At 34.9% G+C, this 10,047-nt stretch overlaps 1 long non-coding RNA gene across 1 annotated transcript; it reads right to left on the bottom strand.

Moving 5' to 3' along the window:
- Window positions 1-288: 288 nt before the first annotated feature.
- Window positions 289-2,035, bottom strand: LOC309512751. Its single transcript, XR_014211169.1, has 3 exons — window positions 1,658-2,035; window positions 1,077-1,151; window positions 289-945 (listed from the first exon to the last, which is right to left on the bottom strand). It is a non-coding gene; the product is annotated as an uncharacterized lncRNA (long non-coding RNA).
- Window positions 2,036-10,047: the final 8,012 nt, after the last annotated feature.

Raw genomic sequence — 10,047 nt, 5'->3', positions numbered from 1 at the left:
AGCGTGCAAAAGACGCGATATGTGAACGGCCCTTGGCGAGCTACCTCCAATCAGGCCACGAGCTACTCTCGCGAGCGACGTGTTGGAGACCACTTTAGACATTATGTCTGAAAATAAATATCCTATTGAGAAAATGAATGGGATTTTCCTGCTCTGTTGGGGGCCCCCTTGGAGGGCGGGGCCCGTTTCAATTGAAACGGGTGAAACATAGGTAAGGCCGCCTCTGCACTCTAGATGTGTATAGTGAACATATCTACATTTTCATTCAAACAATAAATAAAGCATTAATTAAATATTTATATTTTATTTACTGACAACAATGAGAAATATTAATAAATTAGTAAAAGAATGAATCAAAGTCACCATCACACAATAAACAAATGCATATACAAGTCAACACATGAAACAAAGCTTTATTCAAACTACAATCATGTATGTAGACTACAGGCGCTGAACCCCACATCCTTCTGCCATCTCAACACAGCGGTTCCCATTCTGCAGCTTTATTCTGATGAATCAGCTGACCACCAGAGGTGAGCCGTTCCTTCGTGCCTGAGGTTGTTGCGTGATGTGTTGTGCTTCACAATCTGAGGCAATAAGGGCAGGTGGAGTGATGGAGGGTCTCATAAGGGCAGGTGGAGTGATGGAGGGTCTCGTAAGGACAGGTGGAGTGATGGAGGGTCTCATAAGGGCAGGCGGAGTGATGGAGGGACTCATCCATGGCACCATCTCCAGGATTCAGCTCTGGGCTCCTCATCCTCAGTGCTCACACCAGCCTGCTGACATTTCAGATCCTACAAAAATGCACAAACATAACACAAAAAACAGTCATTTTAACCGCACAATGTCATTTGATTTCAGTATTATTTAGAAGACAAAAACTTGTTTTTTTCCACAAATGCCGCCATCATCTTTCCTTGCAGGTCCTGCTCCACCACAAAAGATCTGCAGCAAATGCACAGAAATCAAGAATCAGAAAAGTGCTGTAATAGCTCTGTTTGAAATTACAATAATTAAAATAAACTACAACTTAATATTTAAATAGTTGTTGTTATTCATGTCTGTAGTATACTCACTCAAAGCCTTTGATGGCAGCATTCAGCTTCATGAGCCACTCTCCACTGGATAAACACACATCTGTTCATCTGACCCTGTAACATCCAGACGAGATTCACATTACCTCTGTGATTTATGAGCTCAACACTACATTTACATGTTGAGGTTGTTTTAACTTTTTATCCAACATAAATGTTCCTCAATTTATCAACAGTAATGGACAAATAAAATAGATAACTTATGTTTAGTTACTATATAGATTTGTTCTAGCACACATTCATCACTCAGATGTCTATTTCATGTAGTGATGTGCTCTTCTGCAATACTTACTGAAGATTTTCCTGTCAGATGTAAATAGACATTTAAAATAAGCGTCTTTAAGATATATATGGTTTATGTAAATCCACTTTAGAGACGTAACTTACGTGTCCTTACTGGAGCTCCCCTGTTAGCTAACGTTATACATAATAAAACGTGTTTTTACAGCAAAATCACAACTATACTTTACTGTGTAACGTCTTTACACCTTCAACAATTCAACAGTTTACTCTACAGTAGTTCAACACATGCAATTTTAACGCAAGGAACCGTGTTTACTCACATTTGAAAGCACCCGCGTCGCTGATCTCCGCTATGTTTGATAATGACGTATCCTCTCGCGTGGCCTCCTGGGATAGAAGAGTATCCACGGATCAGCACTCAAAAATCTGTGTGGAAGCAGTAAGCCATCCGGGAACTTCTCGCCTACTCTTTTATGAATACTGATGTTTCGAACGTACTGCTTCCTTCACGTAAGTTTTCTCCTACTATATAGTAGGAAAGTAGGCATATTCGAACGCACTTAAGTCCGAATCTCGCGATAATTAATACGTCACCCAGGTAATTCTCGCCTACTCTTTTGGATTCGTACATACTTTTTCGCTCGCCTACTCTTTTTCCCATACTAAATAGTAGGGAAGTATGCGGTTTCGAACGCAGCCCATGAGTAATGATTCATACTCTCATAGCAACACCTTCAGGCAGCTGTTTTCAATCTAGGTAATAGACATGCAAATAGAGTGCCGAAGTAATGACGTCACTTTGTAGGCCAACCCGGAAGTTAGCGGCGCATGGGTTCCCTCGATCAAAAAGCAATGCATTTTCCCCATAGACTTTTGGAAAATCGCAAAAAATAAGATCTGTGTTCAACAAAGAGTTGTGACCCTTACACGTTTTGTCTATCAAGATAATCTTTACAAGTTAATCCAAAATGTATACATTTTGAAGCCTAAATAAAGCCGTCGGATATAAAATGCTAACGGTAGGCTATCAACGGACTACAGCACACCATGGACGCGGATCAACGTCATCATCAAGCTTCCTCAAACTCACTCGCTCGCTCATTATGATCTGCGCTGTGTATGAACCTATTTTTACAGTCTATGCTCTATGGTATGAACACTTATCCAATTTTTCATGAGAAATATTGCCCATTCTGTTTTTCAAAAAATGTTAGAAACTAATTTTGTTTATGCGTGCCTCTCTGAGATTTTTTTAATCTTTTGTTAATGTTTTATTTATTCGTTTATTATTTTGTTAGTTTATATAAACCTTAATATTATTTTCTTTGTGATTAAGATTATTATGCCTGATCATTGTGCCCCAAATAAACTTTAAAGATTATCTTTCACTGTATTATGTTTGATTGTATGTTTGCATACCATTTGCTAATTCGCCAGAAAAAAAAAAAACGCGCTTTAACCATCTCAGAAGCACTAACGTTAGCTATGGCCGTATCAATGTCCATGTCCTTTTTCTTAGACGATAGAAAAACCATAGATCGAAGAGAGAACAACTATAAATCTGGACATGAACAATGCAGCTTAGATGCTGGTTTACTTGCCGGTATTGTAAGGGCCAGCATGAGGTACAAGGTTAATCGAGTAAGTAAAACGAGGGAGAGATAGAGGAGTTATAATAGTGTTCTATGTATTTAAGATAACTATACAAATAATCTCTGATTCCAAACATTTAATATAATAGTTGTATATAATTATATATGTTGAATTTAAAGAGAATTGTCAATAGCAAATGCTTATTATAATATATTATAATTAAACCATATATATGTTATATATATGTTCCCTAAATAACACATATATACTCATTTTGTTAACATTTTCTATTTTTACCTGGTAATCCACAAGCCCCATGTGAGAGCCTGTGTAGTAAATTTTATCTCACATTCACATTACTGTGAGCTGACTGGAGTGTAGTTACAATAGTATACAAGTAGTATGCAATAGTTTAACATTTAATTTGTGTATTTGTCAGACAGTCAACTTACAGTGCATTAAGGCTATACATATCAGCGTGTTCTCTGGGAATTGTCCACGTTTATATAGCACATTAAATATAGTTAACATTTACTACTAAAATAACAAAGATTAATATCATTGCCTGCTTTAACTACCGGCAATGCTGTTTACAAATACAATCATATTATTATAGGTGGGTAAAAGCCAAGTTCACAAGGTGCAGGACCCACCCTTTCTATAATTATATCCAAACAAGTTACAATAAAAGTCAATAAACCAGGTATTATTTTGAATATTTTAATTAAACACATTTCTCAACGTAACGTTAGCCTTTAATAAAACTGCAGCGGATCTAATCTATCAAACAGTGGCAAAGTAAACAAGCTTTTAGATATTTTAAGAGAAAGACAAAAGGTATTTTAGCTGTTGATTTGGTTATGAAAAACGTTTATTCTTGCTACTGCTAGCCTTTTTTACTACATCTGGCACGAACCCAGAGTCTCCGCTGGATAACATCGGACGGAAAACAAACGAGATTTCATTCGATGACTTGTGGTTGCATCTCGGGACAAAACAAAAATAACGTTATGTAGGCTATATTAACTGAAAGGTAAACTTCTAAGAACGTGAAGCTGAAACGCGGGCTAGTGAGAGATTTCATGTTTGTCATGATGACGTCTAAAGTCCCCGCCAAAGGATGTAGTCCCTTTTAGCAACTTGTTAGCAACCACCGTTTTTAAGACACAATAAAGTTTAAAAAAATCACAAGCAGGTTATAACTGGTGTGTTTTATGTCATAGATCAAAACGTGAAAATATTTAGAGGCTTTGTTAACCACAGACCTTATTTCAGGCGATTTAGCAAAAACCCATTCAAAAAACCCATAGACTTTAGGGCGAGGGAACCCGTAGTGCTAAAATGCTAACTCACTTCCGCGTTTTGGCCTACAAAGTGACGTCATAACTTCGGCACTCTATAGAGGTCCAATCTGCTTGAATACGGTAAGACCAAAACGGCTGGTTAAGCACATTCAAAAGCATATTTCAAATTTCTTACAAAATATTACAAAAGTAGTATTCTATCATGAATCAGGCAAAAAAAAAAAAAAGAAGTCTACTTTTAATGTTAGTCCTACATAATACTTGTTCTATAGCAGTGCTTCTCAACACACTTCCACATATCTTCCACAAATACACTTCCACAAATACACAACATAAAAAGCATGAATATTTCTTTAATTTGTTCTCTCAAGAACTGACATTTTATATAAAATCCTTGAAAACCTTGTTACTGTGAGGGAAATTGTGATTTCCAAACATGTAAACACTCAGGATTCCTCACAAATATCCTATGAACAGAAAAACTGTCAAATACACAAATCATGAACAAAGAACTGAACAAAACAAATGTTACACATTATCACACGATCAACGACTAGAGACGACATGTAAATTCACTGGTCATAAAAAGAGTGAACCCTGAAATACACTCAGTTAGCCTATTAAAACACTTGGAATTATTGTTAACTAAAACTAAAATCAAAACCATAAAAAATAGCTTGAAATAAAATAAAATGTAACTGAAATAAAAACTTTTGTTAAACTAAAATTGAAATAAATGTTTATGAAAACTAAACTAATAAAAATGGCAAAACTACAAACTTACTAAAACATTAACAAAAACTAAAATTCAAACTATAATAGTAATCAATGATACTAAACTAAAACTAAAATGTGTTATCAACAGAAACTTAATGTGAAAACGGTGACGTCATGCGCATGTGTATTATGTGTTCAGTTTATAGGTGCGTATATATTTCATTGCCAACTACTGGTCTGGCGTGAATAATACAGCGTTTTAGCTGTTTTCACAGATCCATGTGAATGGTGAACATTTTGACAGCGTTCTCGTCTTTTCCATTTTTAGTGCATCATCGTTGTGTAAACGTACAAGATAATGCCTTCACCAATTAGGTGATTTATTCTTTTAGATGAAAGTCTGCAATTCCTTTTGTATAACCATCATATTGAACTTTGGGATTTCTCCAATTCATTGTTCTACAAGTGGTCTGTCTCCTTTTAGTTTAAGTCACATCTTGACAAAACCATTATGTGTTACTTGCTATTGCTAGTCGGCAGCAGGAGGCGTCAGAGAAGAGAAAGTTAAATATAGTACAAAACGCAGATTTTGTGGGGTTTACTTATACAATTCCTCAATAGAGGCTTTCTCAAATGGACACATTGCTCATTGCAAATTGTTTCTGGTAATGTCACTGTTTTCAATGAGATGCTGGCTTTATTTCCCTGATAAAGATTAAGCTTAGTCGATGAGTGCGTCTCTACCAGCTCCCATAGCTTCCTAGGTTGTGAATCAGTGTAATATGATCCTCATTGTGCAATATCACTGGTATTTATGAACAACGGCATACCTGATATCTTTCTGACATTATATTTTAGTGTTATTTTCTTAAAAAAATAAAATAAAATAAAAACATAATGATAAATGCTTTGCTTGTTACATGTAGGCTGTGGGCCTAAATAAACTATAAATGTTAGCTAGATTATAGTTCACTACCTGTCTAGGTTTGTATGTTTATCCTGGAAAAAAACATATTTTGTGCTGTTATATGAGTTGGCTCACATGATTTGTTTTGCACTCACTTTGCATAGTGAGCATCGATGCTCCTTGGTTTTCATGATGCATTGTGGGACTTTTTAGGGACAATGCACTGGAAGGATTTTGTGATTGAGACAGCCCTTAAAATGGCTGACACCCATATCAGTTCCCTGACTACTGAACTAGGGAGCCGATTGAGACGCACCCTAACAATGTATTTCAGTCTAGGGCTATACCCTTATGAAAAGAAAATATATTTCCCTAATTATGAATGATCAATATATTAAATGGTTTAACAGCATATTTGAAAATATACAGAATAATATATTGTGCTAATATATTACAATATATTGAATAATACTTAAGGAATTGCCACTTTTCATATATTGAAAAAAATATGTGACAATATATTTATTAATATTCATAATGTATGTAATTTTATATTCAGTAATACACTTCATAATATATAGATGTATATGTGATCATATATGATACTGTATGTATATTGCAGAGGTATATACTCATGCAGCAAAAACACACATATATAGAGATGTATAATGTAATATATTTCTTATATTTTTTTTATTATTTACATTATAAATATTTCATATTTTCAAGCTAGTTCACAAAAGCTCAAAATAGTTCAAAATACCCCACAGATATTTTTATATATGTTAAAGTTGTTATTTTTGAGGGTGAGCAAAAACGCACCGTTTTGTGTGTGTTCCTTTAAATGCAAATGAGCTACTGCTCCTGGCACAGAGGGCGGAGCTTCAACAGCTCTTGTCCTTTTACCTCACACAGACATGCACTGAAAATTTCAAAAACTTTTAGCCTTTAAATGTTCAAACTGGATTCAGACAATGATGGAGAGACTCAAGAAGAAGTGACAACATGTAGAAGAAACAGGACGTTTCTGAATGGTTAGTTGATGAATTTATGTAGCTTATGTGTTATGTATCTTCTAGTCATTGATTAGCATATTCTATCATGATAATCTATAAATCGTGTTCAAGGGGCGGGGTTTATGTAAATTCTAGGGTTGGTGATGTCACTAACCTGGGAGGAATGTGGTGTAGTCTCTACCAGCCCTTTGTTGTAGTCCTTAAAAAGTCCTTTAAATTTCTTTAAAAGCAAATATCTCCCTTTGCTTTGAACTTTGAGCATTGTAACTTTGCAGATGTTGTTTATGCTCAAACAGCAACATTACACACTATAACTAAAGTTAGAAAAGTGAAATCATAATCAACCACCCCTTTATATATAGTAAATATAATCTTAATGGTATTTGGGCAATCATCAACCGAACCACAGGCTCTACTCTTCAGCACTATAGTAACCCCAAAAACTCACACATACCGGAAAACCTTTTAAATTTTAAAAACACTAACAGATCTCCCCGCTATATTAATATTGAGCAAGACACATTAAATAAGATTTTATTTTAACATTTGCTCTCCTTGAACAGTCGGAAGCAAGCATGCTGGGAACTGGAAATCTGTTGTAACTCATTCAGTGAATGTGTGTGAATACACATTCACATTTATATGGGAACATGTATGTACAATACATGTACACAATAAAGGATAAAAGTACTGCTATTTGTGTCTTCATTTATAAATAAGATAAAAAAATTTATTAATATATAACCATACATGGTCAATGCATGCTGTATATTGAAAAATACAAGCACTAGTTTCCCATAATATGGAAATGTATTATGCAATGCAGTATATTCCGATTTATTTTTGTTCCATAAGGTTATACTGTAAGAGTTATGCTCCATGGCCATTTACAGCTTAACTATGATCAGTAAATGTTCAGAAGCAAAAGCAAAGCAAGATTAAACCGTCCTGACTGGTGGCTCTTTGAGCTATCCCAAACAATTAAAGGGTGATAAAAGCAACACGTTTATCAACATATGTTCTCCATCTGTTTATCTAGATACGGTATCAACCTACCGAAGTGCAAATGTCTGTACACTGTATCGCTCCAATTTGCTCTCTCTTACATTAAAAACCCCAATGTTAATATTGCAGGTTAGTGTATACTGTATATATATATATATATATATATATATATATATATATATATATATATATATATATATATATATATATATATATATATATATATATATATATACACACACACACACATAGTCTTTAAGTAATCTTGAAGCCTTTTTCTGAGGGCCCTGACTTCCAGTTGACAACCACCGTCTTACAGTATATGTTGTGTAGTTGTGACACACTTCAGTCAATATTTTTGCACTTCTGTTTGGTCATGCTAGTGGCTCAGAAGTTACACAAGAAATTATAAGCAAACATGTAAACAAACATTTACAGCTAAATGTTAGTGAGCAAGAAAGTTAAATCTATCAAATGACATGAGTAAGTTAGTATTATAAGGCAATCAGCAGTAAGTCACAGAGACACATAAGGCCCTATTTTCTGATGTCTCTTCACTAGATTGTCTTCTTATCTCAGATGTGCCAAGCTAAGATCTATCTCTGGGGGGTTTTACTGCAGTGGTTGCTTTTATGAGCAGGAAGTATTAGAGGCATTTTATGAGCAAGACTTTCTCAGAATGTAAGATCAATAAATAAATACCCTTCGATGTCTTCAGAGCCAACCTAGAAATAGCTTTCAGAAGCACATGCTCTATTTGAACTCAAGTGACAAATTTCAGTGTTTGTTTGCTTGAAACTATTAAACCAGAGGAAAACCAGTAATGGGGTTTTCAGAGAGACGGAATCAATAATTGTAATCCACTCTCAAACTTTTAATCTATCGTGCTGTAAATTAACCCTGTCACTCTGATTTCTCAGCCTCATTTTGGATGGAGGGATAGAACGAACCAGAGAAACAGCGCTGTGTCTTATCAGTATGAACAAGCAAACACACCCTCTGTGAGAGAGAGAGAGAGATTGAGAGATAGAGACTGAATGACAGATGGGAAGAGTCCATTGTAATGCAAGGCAATTTTCTTCTCATGCTGATTTAAGATTGGTTAAACTTCTCAAGAAGTCTTTGAATGGCCATTAAACTGTTTAATTTCAAACTTAAGAGAAGGAAAAAAAGGCTTGTTGACCTTCATTAATTTCACCACCATCACTCAACCCAGGCTCTTTGGAGAAATGTGCCTGTGGCGAAATTTCCGCAAAATATTATGTGGCTTTTTGCATGTATGTGACACTTTCAAAGTGAAATGCCCAATGAGTTTATCCAAAACAGATGAACATGAATCTGATAAAAAATTATTTTGTTGGCACTTTGGAAATGAAATGTGAGTGGCCCTGATGACTACAAGTTAAATGGAAGAACAAACTGGTGTGACGTAATTTAATACTAAATCAGGCTATTGGTACAATTTTGCAGTTTTGGGGAAAAAAGTACACAGCAAAATCCTTAATTTTTTTTTAAATTAACACCCCTCAGTGTTCATTTGTGTCCACACTACATTGTGTTAAAGTAACAATGAACCAATGTTGAAGTTAATGAGATAATTGTGATTAATTAAGTGATAATTGACCATTAGTGGTGAAACCTGATGTTAATAAGCAGAGTCATTGAAGGGAAGAGGAACAACAACTGACTTCCAGCCATTACACGCTATTACACTTATTACTAACCAGTGTGACTTTATTTCTGTCATACATCTACAAAAGTTCTTATTTAGAATAAATAGAAGTTTAGATGTCAATGTTGTAAGGAAAGTTTTGTTTGAAGTCACCGTTATTATGATCAGTGTTTGCTTTAGTTGGGCTCTTGAACCTTTACTTTTCAATATTAGTTTTTCTCTGGCTGCTCCAACTGTGTGTTTATAAAGCACATGTTCTGGCAAGAGAAAATATGACCAGGTCACATTACAATATTTCTTTTATTATTGATTTTACAACTCCAGATCCTACAGCAATATGAACAATTTAAAGCTACTATGCTTAGACATCTAGAATCAGCATATGATTCTCAACAGCGGTGACAAACTAAATCAACATCACAAAACAAGCTACTAAAGTCACAACAAAAACAACAGCAAAATAAAAGCAAATAGGAACAATTCATGAAAATCACAG

This window comes from Leuciscus leuciscus, assembly GCF_965113295.1.
Source record: "Leuciscus leuciscus genome assembly, chromosome: 1".
NCBI lineage: Eukaryota > Metazoa > Chordata > Actinopteri > Cypriniformes > Leuciscidae > Leuciscus > Leuciscus leuciscus.
The sequence above is the reverse complement of the archived record's forward strand: the minus strand, read 5'-3'. Positions and strand labels throughout refer to the sequence as shown.